The sequence below is a fragment of the Pinus tabuliformis genome, chromosome 6 (genome assembly GCF_031772625.1).
Source record: "Pinus tabuliformis cultivar Carrire ecotype Pingquan chromosome 6, CPIR1, whole genome shotgun sequence".
Taxonomy (NCBI): domain Eukaryota; kingdom Viridiplantae; phylum Streptophyta; class Pinopsida; order Pinales; family Pinaceae; genus Pinus; species Pinus tabuliformis.
The window spans coordinates 1,539,957,557-1,539,977,418 of record NC_142292.1 but is presented as its reverse complement, the minus strand read 5'-3'; positions in this window follow the sequence as shown (position 1 = coordinate 1,539,977,418).

Here is a 19,862-nt window from a genome sequence, read left to right as displayed (position 1 = left end):
ACCCTAAATCCCAAACTGTAAACCCCAAATGGTAAACCCTAAACACTAAGAATTTTATAGCATTTTAAAAAGTGTTTTGTAAATTTTATTTAAGTGTGTATTAAGAGAATTTACTAAAGTGTTATAAAACCTAAACCCTAAACCCTAAACCCTAAACCCTAAACCACAAACCCTATATCTTAATGCTTAAAGCCTAAATGATAAACCCTAAAATCATTTATTGAGGTCTTATAAACTCTAAAGCGTAAAGATTGAAAGCATTTACTAAGTTCTTATATACTCTAAACACTAAAACTCCAAAACCTAGACCCTAAACCCTAAGCCCTAAACCCCAAAAGCTAAAACCTAAGGATTTTATAACATTTTAAAAAGTGGTTTGTAACTTTGATTTAAGTGTTTACTAAAACCATTTACTAATGTGCTATAAACCCTAAACTCCTAATCCCTAAACCCTTAACCTTAAACCCCAAACCTTAAACCCTACAAACCCTTAAAAAATCATAAACCATAAAAAAACATTAAACCCTAAAAAACCCCTAAACCCTAAAAAACCATAAACCCTAAACCCAAAAAACCCTAAACCCTAAAAACTGTTTTTAACTCTTTTATGAGTGTTTATTAAATGAATTTATTAAAGAATTATATATGATAAACCCTAAACCTTAATACCCACACCCCCAACCTAAACCATAAGAACTTTATAAGATTTTAAACCCCAAACCCTAAACTCGAAGTATATAACATTTTAACAAGTCTTTGTAACTTTTTTTTAAGTGTTTATTTAAAGAATTTAGTAAATTGTTATAAACCCTCAACCCTAAGCATTTTATTACAATTTATCAAGCGTTTTATAATATTTTAAATCCCTAAACCTTAAACATTTTATAACATTTTAATAAGTGTTTTGTAACTTCTTTTAAGTGTTTATTAAAATATTTTACTAAAGTGTTATAAACCTTACACCCTAAAACCTACACCCTAAGAATTTTATAAAATTTTAACAAGAGTTTTGTAACTTTTTTTTAAAGCGTTTATTAAAAGAATTTACTAAAGTGTCCCTCAAACCTAAACCCGAAGCATTTTATAACTTTTTAGAAAGTGTTTTGTAGCTTTTTTCTAAGTGTTTATTAAAAGGACTTACTAAAGTTTTATAAACCCTAAACTCTAAACCCTAAGCATTTTATATCATTTTAAACCCTAAACCCTCAACATTTTATAACATTTTACAAAGTGTTTGGTAAATTTTTTAAAGTGTTTATAAAGATAATTTACTAAAGACTTGTGAATGCCAAACCCTAAACCTTAAGCATTTGATAACATTTTAAACCCTAAACCTAAACCCCAAGCATTCAATTACATTTTAACAAGCTTTTTGTAACTTTTTTTGAAGTGTTTATTAAAACCATTTACTAAAATGTTATAAACCCTAAATCCTAAACCATAATCATTTTATAACGTTTTGAATGCAAAACCCTAAACCCTAAAGCCTAAACTCTAAACCCTAAGTATTTTATAACATTTTAAAAATCATTTTCTTAATTTTTTTAAAGTGTTTATTAAAAGCATTTACTAAAGTCTTATAAACCCTAAACCCTAAACCATGAGCATTTTATAGAATTTTAAGACCTAAACCCTAAACCCTAAGCATTTTATAACATTTTAACAAGCATTTTGTAACTTTTTTTTATGTTCTTATTAAATGAATTTATAAAAATGTTATAAATCCCAAACCCTAAACCACAAACCCTATCCCTAAACACTAAGAATTTTATAACATTTTAAAATACATTTTTGTAACTTTGTTAAGTGTTCATTAAAACAATTTAATAAAGATTTATAACCCTAAATCCTAAACCCTAAGAATTTTATAACATTTTAACAAGAGTTTTGTAAATTTTATTTAAGTGTTTATTAAAATAATTTACTAAAGTGTTATAAATCCTAAACACTAAATCCCAAACCCCAAACCCCAAATCGTAAACCCTAAAACCTAAGCATTTTATGATCTATTAAAAATGATTTTTTAACTTTTATTTAAGCGTTTATTAAAATAATTTACTAAGGTGTTATAAAACCTAAACCCTAAACCCTAAACCCCAAACCCCAAACCCTAAACCCTTATCATTTATTAAGATTTTAAAAAGTGTTTTGTAACATTTTTTAAATGTTTATTAATGCACTTAATAAAGTTTTATAAACCCTAAACCTCAAAACCTGAACCCTACACCCTAAACAATAAACCCTAAACCCTATAAACTAAACCCTAAACCCTAAGCATTTTATAACATTTTTAAAATCGTTTTGTAAATTATATTTAAGTGTTTATTAAAAAAATTCACTAAATCATTATAAACCTTAAACCGTACACCCTAAAACCTAAGCCCCAAAACCTAAACCCTAAACCCTAAACCCCAAGCCCTAAACCCTAAACCATAAACTCAAAACCCTAAACCCTAACCCCAAACCCCGAACACTAAACCCTTAACTATAAACCCTAGAACCCAACCATTTTATAACATTTTAAAAATTGTTTTGTAACATTTATTTAAGTGTTTATTAAAATCATTTACTAAAATGTTGTAGACCCTAAATACTAAACCCTAAACCTAAACCCAAACCCCAAACCTTAAACCCTGAGCCCTAAGCCCTAAACCTTAAATCCCAAACCCTAAACCATAAACCCTAATCATTTTATAACATTTTAAAAAATATTTTGAAACCTTTATTTAAGTCTTTATTAAAATCATTTACTAAAATCTTATAAACCCTAAACGCTAACCTCTAAACCCCAAACCTTAAACCCTAAACTGTAAATCACAAACCCTAAACTCTAAAACTGAAACCCTAAACCCTAAACGCTAAACCCTAATAATTCTATAATGTTTAAAAAAATATTGTAAATTCTATTTAAGTGTTTATTAAAATCATTTACTAAAGTGTTATAAACCCTATACCATAAACTCTAAATACCAAACCCCAAACCATAAACCCTAAATTCTAAACACTAAGCATTTTATAACATCTTAAAAAAATTCCAACTTTTATTTAAGTGTTTATTAACAGGATTTACTAAAGTATTATGAACCCTAGAATATTAACCCTAAACCCTAAGCAATTTATAACCTTTTAAAAAGTGTTTTTTAACTTTTATTCAAGTGTTTATTATAAGAATTTACTAAAGTCTTATAAACCCTAAACTCTAAGCATTTTATAGCATTCTAAAAAAAAGTTTTGTAACTTTTAGTTATTTTTTATCGAATTAATTTACTAAGGTGTTATAAAACCTAAACCATAAAAACTAAATCCTAAACTATAAACCCTAAACCGAAAAACCTAAAGCCTAAACGTTAAACCCTAAGCCTTTTATAACATTTCAAAAAGTGTTTTGTAACTTTTATTTAAGATTTTATTAAAAAAATTTACTAAAGTGTTATAAACCATAAACCCTAAACCCTAAACCCTAAACCCCAAACCCTAAACCCTATACCTTATACCCTAAAACCTAAACCCTAAGCATTTCATAACATTTTAAAAAGTGTTTTGTAACTTTTTTTACATGTTTATTAATAGAATTTATTAAAGTGTTATAAAATTTAAACCCTAATCCATTAAACCTAAACCCTAATTAATTTATAACATTTTAAAGAGTTTTTTGTAACTTTTATTTAAGTGTATATTAAAAACATTTACTAAATTTTTATAAACCCTAAACCCTAAACTCTAAAGCCTAAGAATTTTATAACATTTTAAAAACTATTTGTAACTTTTATTTAAGTTCTTATTAAAAGAATTTACTAAAATGTTATAAACCCTAAATCCTAAACCCCAAACCCTAATGCCTAAACCATAAACACTAAGAATTTTATCAATATCTATAATAAGGGAAGACCATAAACCCTAAGCATTTTATAAAGTGTTATAAACCCTAAACCCTAAAGCCTAGTCCCTAAAGCCTAAACCACAAACGCTTAACCCTACACCCTAAACCCTAAACCACAAACCCTAAATCCTCAACCCTAGATTCTAAACCCTAAACCCTAAGCATTTTATAACAATTTTAAAAATGTTTTGTAACTTTTATTTAAGTTCTTACTAAAAACATTTACTAATGTACTATAAACCCTAAACCCTAAACTGTAAACAATAAAAACTTAACCCTAAACCCTAAACCCTGAAACCTAAACCCTATAGCCTAAAACCTATACACTAAGCATTTTATGACATTTTGAAAAGTTTTTTCTAACTTTTATTTAACTGTTTATTAAAAGCATTTACTAAAAGTTATAAACCTTAAAACCTAAAACCTAAACCCTAAAACCTAAACCACGAAACCCTAAACCCCAAACCCTAAACCCTAAATTGTAAATGCTAAGCATTTTATACATTTTAAAAAGTGTTTTGTAAATTTTATTTAAGTGTTTACTAAAATCTTTTACGAAAGTGTTATAAATCGTAAATTCAAAACCCTAAACCGTAAACCCTCAACCCCAAACAATAAACCTCGAACCCTTAACTCTAAACCAGAAAGACTAAGAATTTTATAACATTTTAAAAAGTAGTCTATGACTTTAATTTAAGTTTTTATTAAAAGCATTTACTCAAGTGTTATAAACCCTAAACCCTAAAATCTAAACCTAAAACCCCAAACCCTAAAGGCTAAAGCTGTTGGGTCCCTATAATACTAGTGATTACCCCATTACTATTATAGTTATACCCCTTATTTATATTGTTGTGCCCCTATTACCCCCTTATTGTTATTTCTGTGCCCCATAGAATCCCTCTATTGTTATTTTTGTGGCTTTATATTATTATTGTTAGGTCGGCTGGATTATATTGTGACTCCTTAGACTCCTATATATAGAAAGGAGGTTTTGTCATTTGTATCATCCAAGAATTGTTCATTTATGTAATGTAAAGGAGGTTGCCCCCTCGAAGAGGCTGAATTCTAAGGCGTTGATCTATCTTTTCTATCTTTTCTTGAGCTGGTTTCATAACATTTGGTATCAGAGCTTTGGATTCTAGGGTTTCGCTGCTCCAAACAGGTCATCGTGGAATTTTCGCTATAACTTTTTTCTGTGACGTTTCAGAAGTCGCAAAAAAAACCCATTTGAGAAAAAATCGCGCTGAACCTTGGGTCCGAATTTCAGAGCTTTTGCGAGATATTTTCGGAGATATGATCTGAGGAAGTTGGTCTTTTTGCAGACTCCTGAATTACATTCAAAACAGGTGACCTGAGGAAAATTGTCATAACTTTCTCTCTGCAAATCAGATTGAAATTTCGTAAGAAGGTACAGAAAGAGGACGGACATTAGTTTCTTGTATATCATTTTCAGAACCAAATATCAAAAATTGTACACGTGGCACTTCATACAACTTCGCTCTTCTGGAAAGGTCTATAATCAGGTCATCCTGGGAGATTGTGCATAAATCTTTCTTGGAGTATCCAATTTGGATCAGACTGGTGGCATTGGAAAGAGGACACAGAGGGCTACTACAGGTCACAAATTCAGAACTAGATGATTGGAAAGTACAGAGATACATCAGAGGCAATATCGAGCTCCTACAAAGTGAAAAAAGGTGTGTAGATTTTTTTAAATTTTTGCTTAAGCTTGGTTTGAAAATTTATTTTGGAGGAATTCAAAGGGCATAGTAGAGCATTATTATTGGTAACTGATGCCCCGAGGAAAGAAAATGCAAACACCTAGTAAGGAACCTGAAAGCTCTAGCATGACTCATGAAGAAGAGGAAGAAATGCTACATGATATATCAAAATTACAAGAACAAGTGCAACAAATGTCACGCTCACAAAAGTTAACAGATGCTAAGATAAATGGCGTGGAAGCTAAGATGGAAAATTTGAAGATAGATTTGAACACAAATTTGAAGACAGGCATGGCAGATTTGAAGACAGATTTGACAAATTTTCTACAAGAAATACTTACTAATGGTGAAAAGGTAGTAAAGGAAACTCATGATGAGAACAAAAGAAATGTTAATCATGATTCCATAGACACTAATGTTGGATCGAAGAATCACCATATTCCAAAAATCGATATGAGGAAGTTTGATGGCAAGGATCCCGCCACATGGATATTACAGATGGAGCAATTCTTCGATCTCAATAATGTGCAAAACGCACAAAAGGTACGTATGGCAACTGTATATTTGGAACCAAATCAGTTTGTATGGTATCAATGGCTTTGTTCTCGTAAACAATTTATCACTTGGGCAATTTTTACGGAAGAATTGATAGCACATTATGAGGATACAAAAAGCAACACTTTTTTTAGCCAATTGATAAGTCTCAAACAAAAGGGTTCAATAATGGAGCACATTGAGGAGTTCCAAAAATTGAACATAAGGGTAAAAGATATTCCAGAGGAGCATAGGATTGATGTGTTCATAGGGTCTTTAAAGGATAATATCCAACATGATGTTCGCCTTTGGGAACCTGATTCATTAGAGAAGGCATTCAGGTTAGCAAGAAAAATGGAAAGCAAAATTATGGCAACTAGGAAGCATACCACTCACAACTATAAAGACGGAAGTGTTGTTGCCCCTAGTCTTCCACAACCTACAAGGTTGACACCACAACAATTGGAAGAAAAAAGAGCAAAAGGGCTTTGTTACAATTGTGATAGCAAATACACAAAAGGTCATAAGTGTGCTGAGAAGAAATTATTCTACATAGATTGTGAAGAGGAAGAAGAAAAGGAGCAAGAAAGGTCAAAAGAAGAGGATATATTCCAGGAACAAAGCCTAGATGAAGAACAAATAAATCCGACCATATCTTGTAATGCATTGGCGGGAATTACCACTCCTCAAACCATCAAGATAGAAGGACAAATCAAGAAGAAAAAGGTAATAGTGTTGATTGATTCAGGAAGCACCCACAATTTTATTCATTGTAGGGTAGCAAAAGAATTGAATTGCTTCCTATATCCAGCACCAGAGTGTCAAGTGATGATTGCAAATGGAGGAACAATAAATTGCTCTGGAAAGTGCCATAATATCAAGCTATCCATGGGAGAATATGTATTGACTAGCCCAATGCTTTCCATTCCAATGGGAGGTGCTGATGTTGTACTAGGAGTCCAATGGCTACAATCCTTGGGTACAATAGCTTTTAATTTTCAAGAACTTTTCATGAAATTTTCTGTGGAAGGAAAGGAAGTTGAATTAAGGGGTATTGCAGGGAAACCAGGAAAGATAATCAGCTCTAATGGCATGACAAAGCTTCTAAAAAAGGAGCAAAGAGGTGTAATTGCACAATTATGTTCGCTAGATGTTTCCACATTGGAATCATCTATTTCTCCAGATCTCCAAAAAGTCCTGGACAATCATTCCAAGGTATTTGAGACTCCCAAAGGTCTCCCACCTATGCGTGATCATGATCATGCTATTCATCTGATTCCAGGAAGTGTTCCTCCAAACATCAGGCCGTACAGATATCCCTATGTCCAAAAAAGTGAAATTGAACGTATGGTTGCAGAAATGCTAGAGGCTGGTATAATTCAACCGAGTCAAAGTTCTTTCTCAGCTCCAGTAGTATTGGTGCACAAGAAGGATGGATCATGGCGCATGTGTCCGGATTATAGGGAGCTCAACAAGCTCACTATTAAAGATAAGTTCCCCATTCCTGTCATTGATGAATTACTGGATGAATTGCATGGATCAATTTACTTCACCAAGTTGGATCTTCGGGATATCATCAAATCAGAATGAAGATTGAAGACATTCCGAAAACGGCATTTAGAACTCATGAGGGCCATTATGAATTTTTGGTCATGCCTTTTGGCCTTACCAATGCACCTTCAACATTTCAAGGTTTGATGAATTCAATTTTCAAACCATTCCTTAGAAAATTTGTGTTAGTATTTTTTGATGATATACTAATCTACAGCAAGTCTTGGAAGGATCATGTTGAACATGTTGACAGGGTGCTACAACTATTGGAGGAGAAACAATTATATGCAAAAAGATCCAAATGTTTCTTTGGAGTCCAGGAGGTGGAATATTTGGGTCATATTGTATCTCATGAAGGAGTTAAGGTAGACCCTAGCAAAATTAAAGCCATTAAGGAATGGAAAATCCCCACATCCATAAAGCATCTGCGAGGATTTCTTGGGTTGACAGGGTATTATCGCAAGTTTGTTAAGAATTATGGGAGAATAGCAGCACCTCTAACAACATTATTGAAGAAAGATTCATTTTCATGGACTCCGGAAGCAACAAAGGCCTTTGAACATCTTAAAGAGGCAATGTGCCAAGCACCGGTCTTAGCTACACCGGACTTCACAAAAACCTTTATTGTGGAATGTGATGCTTCAGGAAATGGAATTGGTGCTGTTCTAATGCAAGATGAAAGACCCATTGCTTTTGAAAGTCGTCCAATCAAGGGAAAGTTTTTAAGCAAAGCTATTTATGAGAAGGAAATGTTGGCAATACTCCATGCACTTAAGAAATGGCGACCCTACCTAATGGGAAGACACTTCAAGGTAAAAACGGATCATGATAGCCTTAAATACTTTTTAGAACAAAGATTATCCTCTGAAGAGCAACAAAAGTGGGTCACAAAGATGTTGGGTTATGACTTTGAAATCATCTACAAAAAAGGGAAGCAAAATGTGGTGGCAGATGCACTCTCAAGAAAGGATGAGGATGTGGAAGCATTGTTGTGTGCCATTTCTATTATCCAACCAGATTGGATAAACGAAGCAAGGGAGGAATGGAAGAATGACGAAGAAGTGTGGGCACTTATTCGAAAGCTACAACAAGATTCCAGTACTTCTGATACATTTAGCTGGCAAAATGATTCGTTATGGTACAAAGATCGCTTATACCTCTGTAAGAATTCCCAGCTAAAACAAAAGATTCTTATGGAATTGCACACTTCTCCCTTAGGAGGGCACTCAGGATTTTTAAAAACTTACCACAGGGTTAAGAAGGAATTTTTTTGGGATGGCCTTAAATCAGATATTCAAAAGTTTGTGGCGGAATGTTTGGTTTGCCAACAAAATAAAGTTGAAACAATTAAGACACCGGGTCTATTACAACCTTTATCCATTCCAAGCCAACGTTGGGAGGAGGTTTCAATGGATTTTATCACAGGTTTACCCAAGTCTGAGGGAAAGAGTGTCATCATGGTGGTAGTTGACAGACTTACCAAGTATGCACACTTTTGTGCATTATCACATCCATTTAAAGCCAGTACAGTTTCTACTGCATTTATGGAAACAGTTCAAAAGCTACATGGAAACCCAAAGATTATTGTAAGTGACAGAGATCCCATTTTCACTGGAAATTTTTGGACAGAATTATTTTCTTGTCTTGGTACTCAGTTAGCTCATAGCTCATCTTATCATCCTCAATCTGATGGGCAAACTGAGATAGTAAACAAATGTTTGGAAGGATATCTTCGTTGCTTTGTATCTGATAAACAGACACAATGGGTCAAATGGTTGCCTCTGGCTGAATGGTGGTATAACACTTCCTTCCATACAGCAACAAAAATGACCCCATTTATGGCACTTTATGGGTATCAACCACCATCCATCACATCATATTTAAGAGAAAATTCTAAGGTTCAGGTAGTGGAACATCACATCGAACATCAACAACAAGTCCTCCAACTCTTAAAGGATAACCTCGTGTTGGCACAAAATAGAATGAAACAACAGGCAGATCAACATCGCAGTGAAAGAAGTTTTGATGTAGGTGATTGGGTATTCCTACGGCTACAACCATATAAGCAAATGTCCCTAAAGCAAGCTAAGAAGGATAATAAATTATCACCAAAGTATTATGGTCCATACAAGGTGTTGCAAAAGATTGGTACTATGGCATACAAATTGGAGCTTCCTGCAGCTTCTCGATTGCACCCAGTTTTCCATGTTTCATGTTTAAAGAAGGTTATAGGCGACAAGCTCCCAATTCAAACAATATTGCCAGAACTTGACGAGGAAGGAAAAATTATATTGGAACCGGAAGCAGTCACAGAAACAAGAACTCGACAGCTACGAAATCGATCAATTTCAGAGTATCTTATCAAGTGGAAGAACTTATCCGCTGAAGATTCCACATGGGAGGATGAGAATTTTATGCAGAAGTATCCAGAATTACTCAAGCGTTGAGGACAACACTTTTTTGAAGGAGAGGGGCATGTTGGGTCCCTATAATACTAGTGATTACCCCATTACTATTATAGTTATACCCCTTATATTGTTGTGCCCCTATTACCCCCTTATTGTTATTTCTGTGCCCCATAGAATCCCTCTATTGTTATTTTTGTGGCTTTATATTATTATTGTTAGGTCGGCTGGATTATATTGTGACTCCTTAGACTCCTATATATAGAAAGGAGGTTTTGTCATTTGTATCATCCAAGAATTGTTCATTTATGTAATGTAAAGGAGGTTGCCCCCTCGAAGAGGCTGAATTCTAAGGCGTTGATCTATCTTTTCTATATTTTCTTGAGCTGGTTTCATAACAAAAGCATAAACCCTAAATCCTAAGCATTTTATAACATTTTAAAAACCATTTTGTAACTTTTATTTAAGTGTTTATTAAAGAATTTACTAAAGTGTTATAAACTCTAAAACCTAAACCCTAAATCCTAAACCTAAAACCCAAAATTAAAACCCAAAAACCTAAACCCTAAGCATTTTATAACATTTTAAAAAGTGTTTTGGAACTTTGACTAAAGTCTTTATTTTAAGCATTTACTAAGGTCTTATAAACCCTAAACCTAAATCCCAAAGTCCAAATCGTAAACACTAAACCCTAAGCATTTTATATCATTTTAAAAGGAATTTTGTAACTTTTATTTAAGCCTTGATTAAAACCATTTACTAAAGTCTTATAAACCATAAACCCTAAATGCTAAACCACCCTAAACCCTAAACCCAAAAACCTAAACTCTAAATCCTAAACACCAATCATTTTATAACTTCTTAAAAATCATTTTGTAACTTTTATTACACTGTTTATTAAAATAATTTATTAAAGTATTATAAACCCTAAACACTAAACCCTAAACTCCCAACCCCAAAACTGAAACCCTAAACCCTAAACCTTAAATCCTAATCGCTAAGCATTTTATAACATGTTAAAATGTGTTTTGTAACTTTTATTAAGTGTTTATTAAAATCATTTTATGAACACTTATAAACCCTAAACCTTAAACCCTAAATCCCAAACCCTAAACCCTATGCATTTTATAACATTTTAAAAAGAGTTTTTTTAAATTTTATTTAAGTGTTTATTAAAAGAATTTACTAAATCCTTATAAACGCTAAATCCTAAAACATGAACCATAAACCACAAACCCCAAAACCCAAAACCCAAACCCTAAATACTAATCATTCTATAGCATTTAAAAAAGTGTTTTGTAACTTTCATTTAAGTGTTTATTAAAAGCATTTTCTAAAGTGTTATAATCCCTAAATCTTAAACCCTAAAACCTAAACCCAAAACCCTGAACCCTAAACCCTAAGTATTTAATAACATTTTGAAAAGTGTTTTGTAACTTTTATTTAACTTTTTATTAAAATAATTTACCAAATTGTTATAAACCCTAAAACCTATGCCCTGAAAGGTAAACCCCAAACCCTAAACCTTAATCATTTTCAAACATTTTAAAAATAATTTTGTAGCTTTTATTTAAGTGTTTATTAAAATAATTTAGTAAAGTGTTATAAAACCTAAACCCTATGCCCCAATTACTACACCTAAAACCCTAAAACCTAAACCATATGTATTTTATAACATTTTAAAAAGAGTTTTCTAAATTTTATTTAGGTTCTTATTAAAATGATTTACTAAAGTGTTATAAACATTAAAACCTAAACCCTAAGCATTTTAGAACATTTAAAAAAGTGTTTTGTAACTTTTATTTAAGTGTTTATTGAAAGCATTTACTAAAGTGTTATAAAACTTAAACCATAAACCTGAAACCCTAAACCGTAAACATCCAAACCCTAAAACCTAAACCCTAATTATTTTATAACATTTTAAAAAGGGACTTTTATTTAAGTGTTTATTAAAAGAATTTACTAAAGTGTTATAAATCCTAAACCCTAAACCCTAAACCATAAACCCCAAACGGTAAACCCTAAACACTAGGAATTTTATAAAATTTTAGAAAGCGTACTGTAGATTTTATTTAAGTGTTTATTAAAAGAATTTACTAAAGTGTTATGAAAACTAAACCCTAAACCCCAAACCTCAAACCCTATATCCTAATGCTTAAAGCCTAAAGGATAAACCTTAAAATCATTTACTAAGGTCTTATAAACCCTAAAGCCTAAAGCCTAAAGCTTGAAAGAATTTACTAAGGTTTTATAAACTCTAAACCCTAAAATCCAAAATCTAAACCCTAAATGCTAAGCCCTAAAGCCCAAACCCTAAAACCTAATGATTTTATAACATTTTAGAAGGTGTTTTGTATCTTTTATTTAAGTGTTTACTAGAACCATTTACTAAAGTGCTATAAACCACAAGCCCCTAATCCCTAAATCCTTAACCTTAAACCCCAAACCCTAAAACCTAAAAAACCCTAAACCCTAAAAAACCATAAACCATAAAACCCCAAACCCTAAAAACCACAAAAACCGTAAACCTTAAAAACTATTTTTAACTTTTTTATAAGTTTTTATTAAAATGATTTTTTAAAGCATTATAAACCATAAACCCTAAACCCTAATACCCACACCCACAACCTAAACCCTAAACCCTAAACAAAAATCACTTTATAAGATTTAAAACCCCAAACCCTAAACCCTAAGTATTTTATAACATTTTAACAAGCGTTTGCAACTTTTTTAAAAAATAATTTACTAAAGACTTGTGAATGCCAAACCCTAAACCTTAAGCATTTGATAACATTTTAAACCCTAAACCTAAACCCCAAGCATTCAATTACATTTTAACAAGCTTTTTGTAACTTTTTTTGAAGTGTTTATTAAAATCATTTACTAAAATGTTATAAACCCTAAATCCTAAACCATAATCATTTTATAATGTTTTGAATGCAAAACCCTAAACCCTAAAGCTTAAACTCTAAACCCTAAGTATTTTATAACATTTTAAAAAGCATTTTCTTAATTTTTTTAAAGTGTTTATTAAAAGCATTTACTAAAGTCTTATAAACCCTAAACCCTAAACCATGAGCATTTTATAGAATTTTAAGACCTAAACCCTAAAGCCTAAGCATTTTATAACATTTTAACAAGCATTTTGTAACTTTTTTTTATGTTCTTATTAAATGAATTTATCAAAATGTTACAAATCCCAAACCCTAAACCACAAACCCTATCCCTAAATACTAATAATTTTATAACATTTTAAAATACATTTTTGTAACTTTGTTAAGTGTTTATTAAAAAATTTAATAAAGATTTATAACCCTAAACCCTAAGAATTTTATAACATTTTAACAAGAGTTTTGTAAATTTTATTTAAGTGTTTATTAAAATAATTTACTAAAGTGTTATAAATCCTAAACACTAAACCCTAATCCCCAAACCCCAAATCCTAAACCGTAAAACCTAAGCATTTTATGATCTATTAAAAATAATTTTGTAACTTTTATTTAAGTGTTTATTAAAAGAATTTACTAAGGTATTATAAAACCTAAACCATAAACCCTAAACCCCAAACCCCAAACCCTCAACCCTTATCATTTATTAAGATTTTAAAAAGTGTTTTGTAACATTTTTTAAATGTTTATTAATGCACTTAATAAAGTTTTATAAAACCTAAACCCTAAACCCTAAACCTAAAACCCTGAACACTACACCCTAAAAAATAAACCCTAAACCCTATAAACTAAACCCTAAACCCTAAGCATTTTATAACATTTTTAAAATCGTTTTGTAAATTTTATTTAAGTGCTTATTAAAAAAACCACTAAATCATTATAAACCTTAAACTGTACACCCTAAAACCTAAGCCCCAAAACCTAAACCCTAAACCCTAAACCCCAAGCCCTAAACCCTAAACCATAAACTCAAAACCCTAAACCCTAACCCCAAACCCCGAACACTAAACCCTTAACTATAAACCCCAGAACCCAACCATTTTATAACATTTTAAAAATTGTTTTGTAAAATTTATCTAAGTGTTTATTAAAATTATTTACAAAAATTTTGTAGACCCTAAATACTAAACCCTAAACCTAAACCCAAACCCCAAACCTTAAACCGTGAGCCCTAAGCCCTAAACCTTAAATCCCAAACCCTAAACCGTAAACCCTAATCATTTTATAACATTTTAAAAAATATTTTGAAACCTTTATTTAAGTCTTTATTAAAATCATTTACTAAAATATTATAAACCCTAAACCCTAACCTCTAAACCCCAAACCTTAAACCCTAAACTGTAAATCACAAACCCTAAACTCTAAAACTGAAACTCTAAACCCTAAATGCTAAACCTTAATAATTCTATAATGTTTAAAAAAATATTGTAAATTCTATTTAAGTGTTTATTAAAATCATTTACTAAAGTGTTATAAACCCTATACCATAAACTCTAAATACCAAACCCCAAACCATAAACCCTAAACTCTAAACACTAAGCATTTTATAACATCTTAAAAAAATTCCAACTTTTATTTAAGTGTTTATTAACAGGATTTACTAAAGTATTATGAACCCTAGACTATTAACCCTAAACCCTAAGCAATTTATAACCTTTTAAAAAGTGTTTTTTAACTTTTATTCAAGTGTTATAAATCCCAAACCATAAACCCTAAACCCTATCCCTAAACACTAAGAATTTTATAACATTTTAATTTTGTAAACTTTTAAAGTGTTTATTAAAAGTATTTAATAAAGTGTTATAACCCTAAACCCTAAACCCTAAGAATTTTATAACATTTTAAGAAGCATTTTGTAACTTTTAGTTAAGTGTTTATACAAATAATTTACTAAAGTGTTATAAACCCTAGAGCCTAAAGCCTAGACACTAAACCCTAAACACCAAACCCAAAACCCCTAACCCTAAAACCTAAGCATTTTATGATCTATTTATTATAATTTTGTAACTTTTATTTAAGTGTTTATAAAAATAATTTCCGAAGGTGTTATAAAACCTAAACTCTAAATCCCATACCCTAAACCCTAAACCCTAAACAAGATTTATCTAAACTTTCATGACGTGAGCTCCATTAGCATTAAGTGCTCTAGTTATTTTATATGGTTTCATATCTTAATTTTATCTCACACAAACCCTAGTTCCGAATAATACACCCAATATTTAAACCTTGCATTACGAAAAGAGGGCTACAATATGATTACATGAAGAAGATATGGATGATCTAGTGACTAAGTTGTGAGAATGAGGACACTCTCCCAATTTTATAAGATAGGTCAGTTAGGAAAATGATAGAAAATGGATCAAGTGTGCAACAACCTAACGTAAGTTGTTATATTATATCCACATTATGATAGTCTAGTGAATATGTAGAAGTGTCATGTGGTGATTGGAAGCCACCTCCAAGGTGGTGTGGTCTTTAAGGTTAGGATCTACATTTCAAGCACTCCTCGTGACATGGTTTTGTGCTCTCTAAAAGAGAATCCAAACATTAATTTTCTCAGCATGTCCTAATTCAAAACAAATTCCAAGTATTTCACTCTCATAATGGCTCATTTTGAATATCTAGAAGATTTCCCTGAAAATGTTGTTTAGGGCCTCAAAACGGCTCTAGAAGTTCAAGGCTCGAGAAACTGTAAAAAATAGTAAATTATGCTATAATTAAGGATCCCAAAAAATTGAAAGAGACAGTGTTGGAGTCCAAGTGGAATAGGTTGGTGGCCACCAATATCCAACTGGATCATTAGCCATGCTAAATACGGTAGACTACGATTAACAATTGTTGACCATGGTTCGATGAACTCACCGTGCGCTGCCTTCTCTCTTCCCCCTCCCTGCACCTCTTTCTCTCCCTCTCTCTCCCTCACCCTCTCTCTCCCCCTCCTAGTCCCTCTCTCTCACACTCTCCTACCCTCTTCTCCCCCCTCTCCCTCTCTATTTGTCCGTCTCACTCACTCCCTCTCTCCCTCTCTTTCCTCCCTCCCCCCTCCCTCTCTTTCCTCCCTCCCCCCCTCCCTCTCTTTCCTCCGCCCTCCCTCTTTTTCCCTTCATCTCCCTTTCTCTCCCTCTCCCTCTCCCCCTCCCTCTACCCCTCTCTGAACATAGCCACTTCCCCAACTCCGGGCACTCCCGCTCGCCATATCTCTCCGCCCATCCCTTCTCACCCCACTCCCCCTCTCTCCCTTACACTCTTTATCACTTTATCTCTCCTGCTCTCCCTACCCCCTCCCCTAAATCTCCCTCCATCTCCCTCTCTTTCTCCCTCCTTTCCCTCCCCGTTTCCCTCTCTCTTCCCTCTCCAATGCCCTCACCCTCTCCCTCTCCCACTCTCTCTACCCTAATCTCTCTCTCTCTAACCCTATGATCTCTCTCTCACTCTCTCTCCCTCCCCATATCCTTCCCCCAACTCCCTCTCTCATCCCACTTCCCCCTCTCTTACCCCCACTTCCTCCCCCTCTCTTCTTTCTTCGTCTCCCTTCCTCCCTCCCTCTCTCTCTCACTGTCTCCCTATCGCTACGTCTCTCCCTCCCCTCCTACTCTCTCTCTCTCTCTCTCTCTCTCTCTCTCTCTCTCTCTCTCTCTCTCTCACCCCCACCACCCTCCTGCCCTCTCTTCCTCTCCCTCTCCCCTCCCCTTCTCATGCTCACTCTTCATCTCCCTCCCTTTCCTCCTCTCTCTCTCTCACTCTCCCTCCTTCTCCCTCTCCCTCTCTCCCCCTCTTTCTCTCTATCCCCCTCTACTCATCTCCTGCTCTCTCTCCCCCTCTTCCTCTCTCTCGCTTTCTCTCTCCCACTCCCCCCCCCCCTCTCTCTCTCTCTCTCTCTCTCCCCCTATCTTTGTCTCTCTCCTCTTCTCCCCTTTACCCTCTCTCAGGCTCTCCCTCTCCTTCTCCCCCTCTCTCCCCACACCTATCTCTCTCTTTTCCCCATATCCCCTGGTCCCTCACTGTCCACTTCCCATCCCCCCCCCCACCATTCTCCCGCCCTATCTCTTTCTCACTCCCTCCCTATCTCACCCCCTCTACATCTTCCTCTCTTCTTTCTCCCTCTCCCTTCTTTCCTCTATCTCCCTCTCTCCCTTTCCCTCTCGCTCCCTCCTTCTCTCTCTCCCTCTGCCAGAGTCTCTCTCTCCCTGTCTACCCCTCTCTCTCTCCTCCCTCCCTCCTCTGTCCCAATATCTCCACCCCCCCCCCCCCTCTTCTCCTTCTCCCTCTCCCCTTATCCCTATCCCTCTCCCCCTCCCCCTCTCATAACCCCTCCTCCTCCCCGTCTGCCTCCATGTCCCTCTCTCTCCCTCTCCCCCTCTCCCAATATCTTCCCCATCCCCATCCTCCTATCCCAATCTCTCTCCCCCTCTCCCTCTCTTCCTCCTTGACTCTCTCCCTCTCCCCATTGCGTTATCCCACTCTCTCCCACTCTCGCACTGTCTCCCCCTCTCCCTATCTCCATCTCTCCCCCCACCTATCTCTCTCTCTCTTTCACTCTCCCTACCCTTCTACCCCACTCCCTCTCCCTATCCTCCACTCTCCCCCACATATAGATCTCTCTCTCCCCCACTCCGTCTCCCTATCCTCCTCTCTCTAAAACCTCTCTCTCTCTCCCTCTGTCCCTCTCCCTATCGTCCTCTATTCGACCCCTCTCTCTCTCCCCCACTTCCTCTCCCTATCCTCCTCTCTCCCAGACCTATATCTCTCTCCCCCCCCCTCTATCTTCTCCCTCCCTCTATCTCCCCCTCTCCCTCCCCCTCTTTTATTATCCCTCTCCCTCTGTCTCCCTCTTTCTCTTCTTCTCACTCCTTCTCTCTCTCTCTCTCTCTCTCTCTCTCTCTCTCTCTCTCTCTCTTCTCTGCCACTATCTACCTCCCTTTCCCTCTCCCTCTAGCCCACAGCCTCTCTCTGCCTCTCGTCCTCTCCCTCCCCCTCAACTACTCTCTCACACTCTTTCTCCCTCTCCCTCTCCCACTATCTTCCTCTCTCTCTCTCCCCCCCTTCCTTCTCTTGCCCTCTCCTCCTCTCCTTCCCCCTCTTCCCCTCTCTACCTCTCTCGTTCTTCTCCCACTCCTTCTCCCCCTCTACCCTCACATCTATCTCTCTCGCTCTGACCCTCTCCCTCCATGTCTCCCACTCTCCCTCTCCCCATCCTCCTCCCTCCCCCAACTCTCTCTTATCACCCTTCCCCATCCCTCTCTTCCCATCCCCTCGCTCTCATTATCTCTCTCTCTCTCAATATCACCATCATATCATCAAACAAGATAAAGCATGTCATTTAACAAACAAAAGCATAATCATCATTATCATAATCATATCATTTAACAAATACAATCCACATCATGTAGCAGAAAAAAAAACAACTTATGAATGAGAAATCAATTATAGGCATATTATCTAAGAAACACAATCATTATATCATCTAACAAACAATAAAACAAATAATACTAAAATATATACACATTAAACGTGCACAAAATTGTCAACATCATATTATCTTTCAATTCAATCATATTACCTAAGTATCAAAAGAACAACCATCATATCACATAAATAAACAAAAATTGCTTTCATTTAAAAAAACACATAAAATACACCAACATATACATATCATTTTAAATAAAAAACAATGTCTATACATAAATATTAATGTCATGTCATCTAACAAATATATCATATCATAAAAGAATACAATTTATGGGTACATTAAAAAAAAAATTAAGCCTATTTTCACATTTAAATAAACAAACACATCCATTTCACATATCTTATAAAAATAAAAATAAAAATCTACTCATGAATAAATTCTTTTATATCATCCATTTTCCTAAAAATAAATAATTACATATAATAAAATAGTACATTGATATATTTTCACATTATAAATAATAAATTATAAATCAAAACATTCAATTTACAAAAATATTCCTATATAATTTCAAATCAATAAATAATTATACAAACATAAATATAACTAAACAATTCAAGTACAATAATTAAGTGAAAAACCCATTCACTAATAGCGATATAAATATAAATGATATAAATCAAATACCATAGGATATAGAACAATAACTTTAAGTATATTATATTATTTTTATTTGTTATATATTTAATAATTTAATATAAATATTTATTGAATAAATTAAATATTTAGAATAAGAAAATCAAATATTAAAAAAAAAACAAATTTAAAATTTTGTTTATATAAAAATTTGAAATACTTAAATGTAAGAAAATAATTTAAAATAAGTAAATTGAGGTTGATAGATAGGTAAGTGGAATAAAATGAGAATTCTACCCTATTGATAAGTGGAGTAAAAAGAAAATTCTACCCTATGGATGACAATAGTGAGAAGCAACTACCTCTTAACAAGTTGAAGCAGATAGTCAAGATATGTGGAAGAGTCCAAAAGCTTCTAAAAGTGGTAGCAGGATTCATCAATTCAGAAGAGAATGCAATGTTGAAAGAGTTAAAAGACAAAAAATGTGAAATAAGGAATGATATCGATTTGAAGCTTCACATACTTTCATACACTGACATTTAGACATTAGTTCATATTTTATAAACTGTGACTTGGAAAAGCTATTAGATGTTACGAGGCTTTATGACAAAGAACTAACCCCGTTTTGCAACAGAACTAACTATATTTTCTGGGTTTTATGACGAAGAGCATTGCCATCAAACAGAAGAGGCCAAGAAAATCAAAAGTCTTTAGGACCAAGAACAGAGCACGAAGAAAAAAATAAACTAAAAGTAAGAAGAATTAAAGAGCAAAAG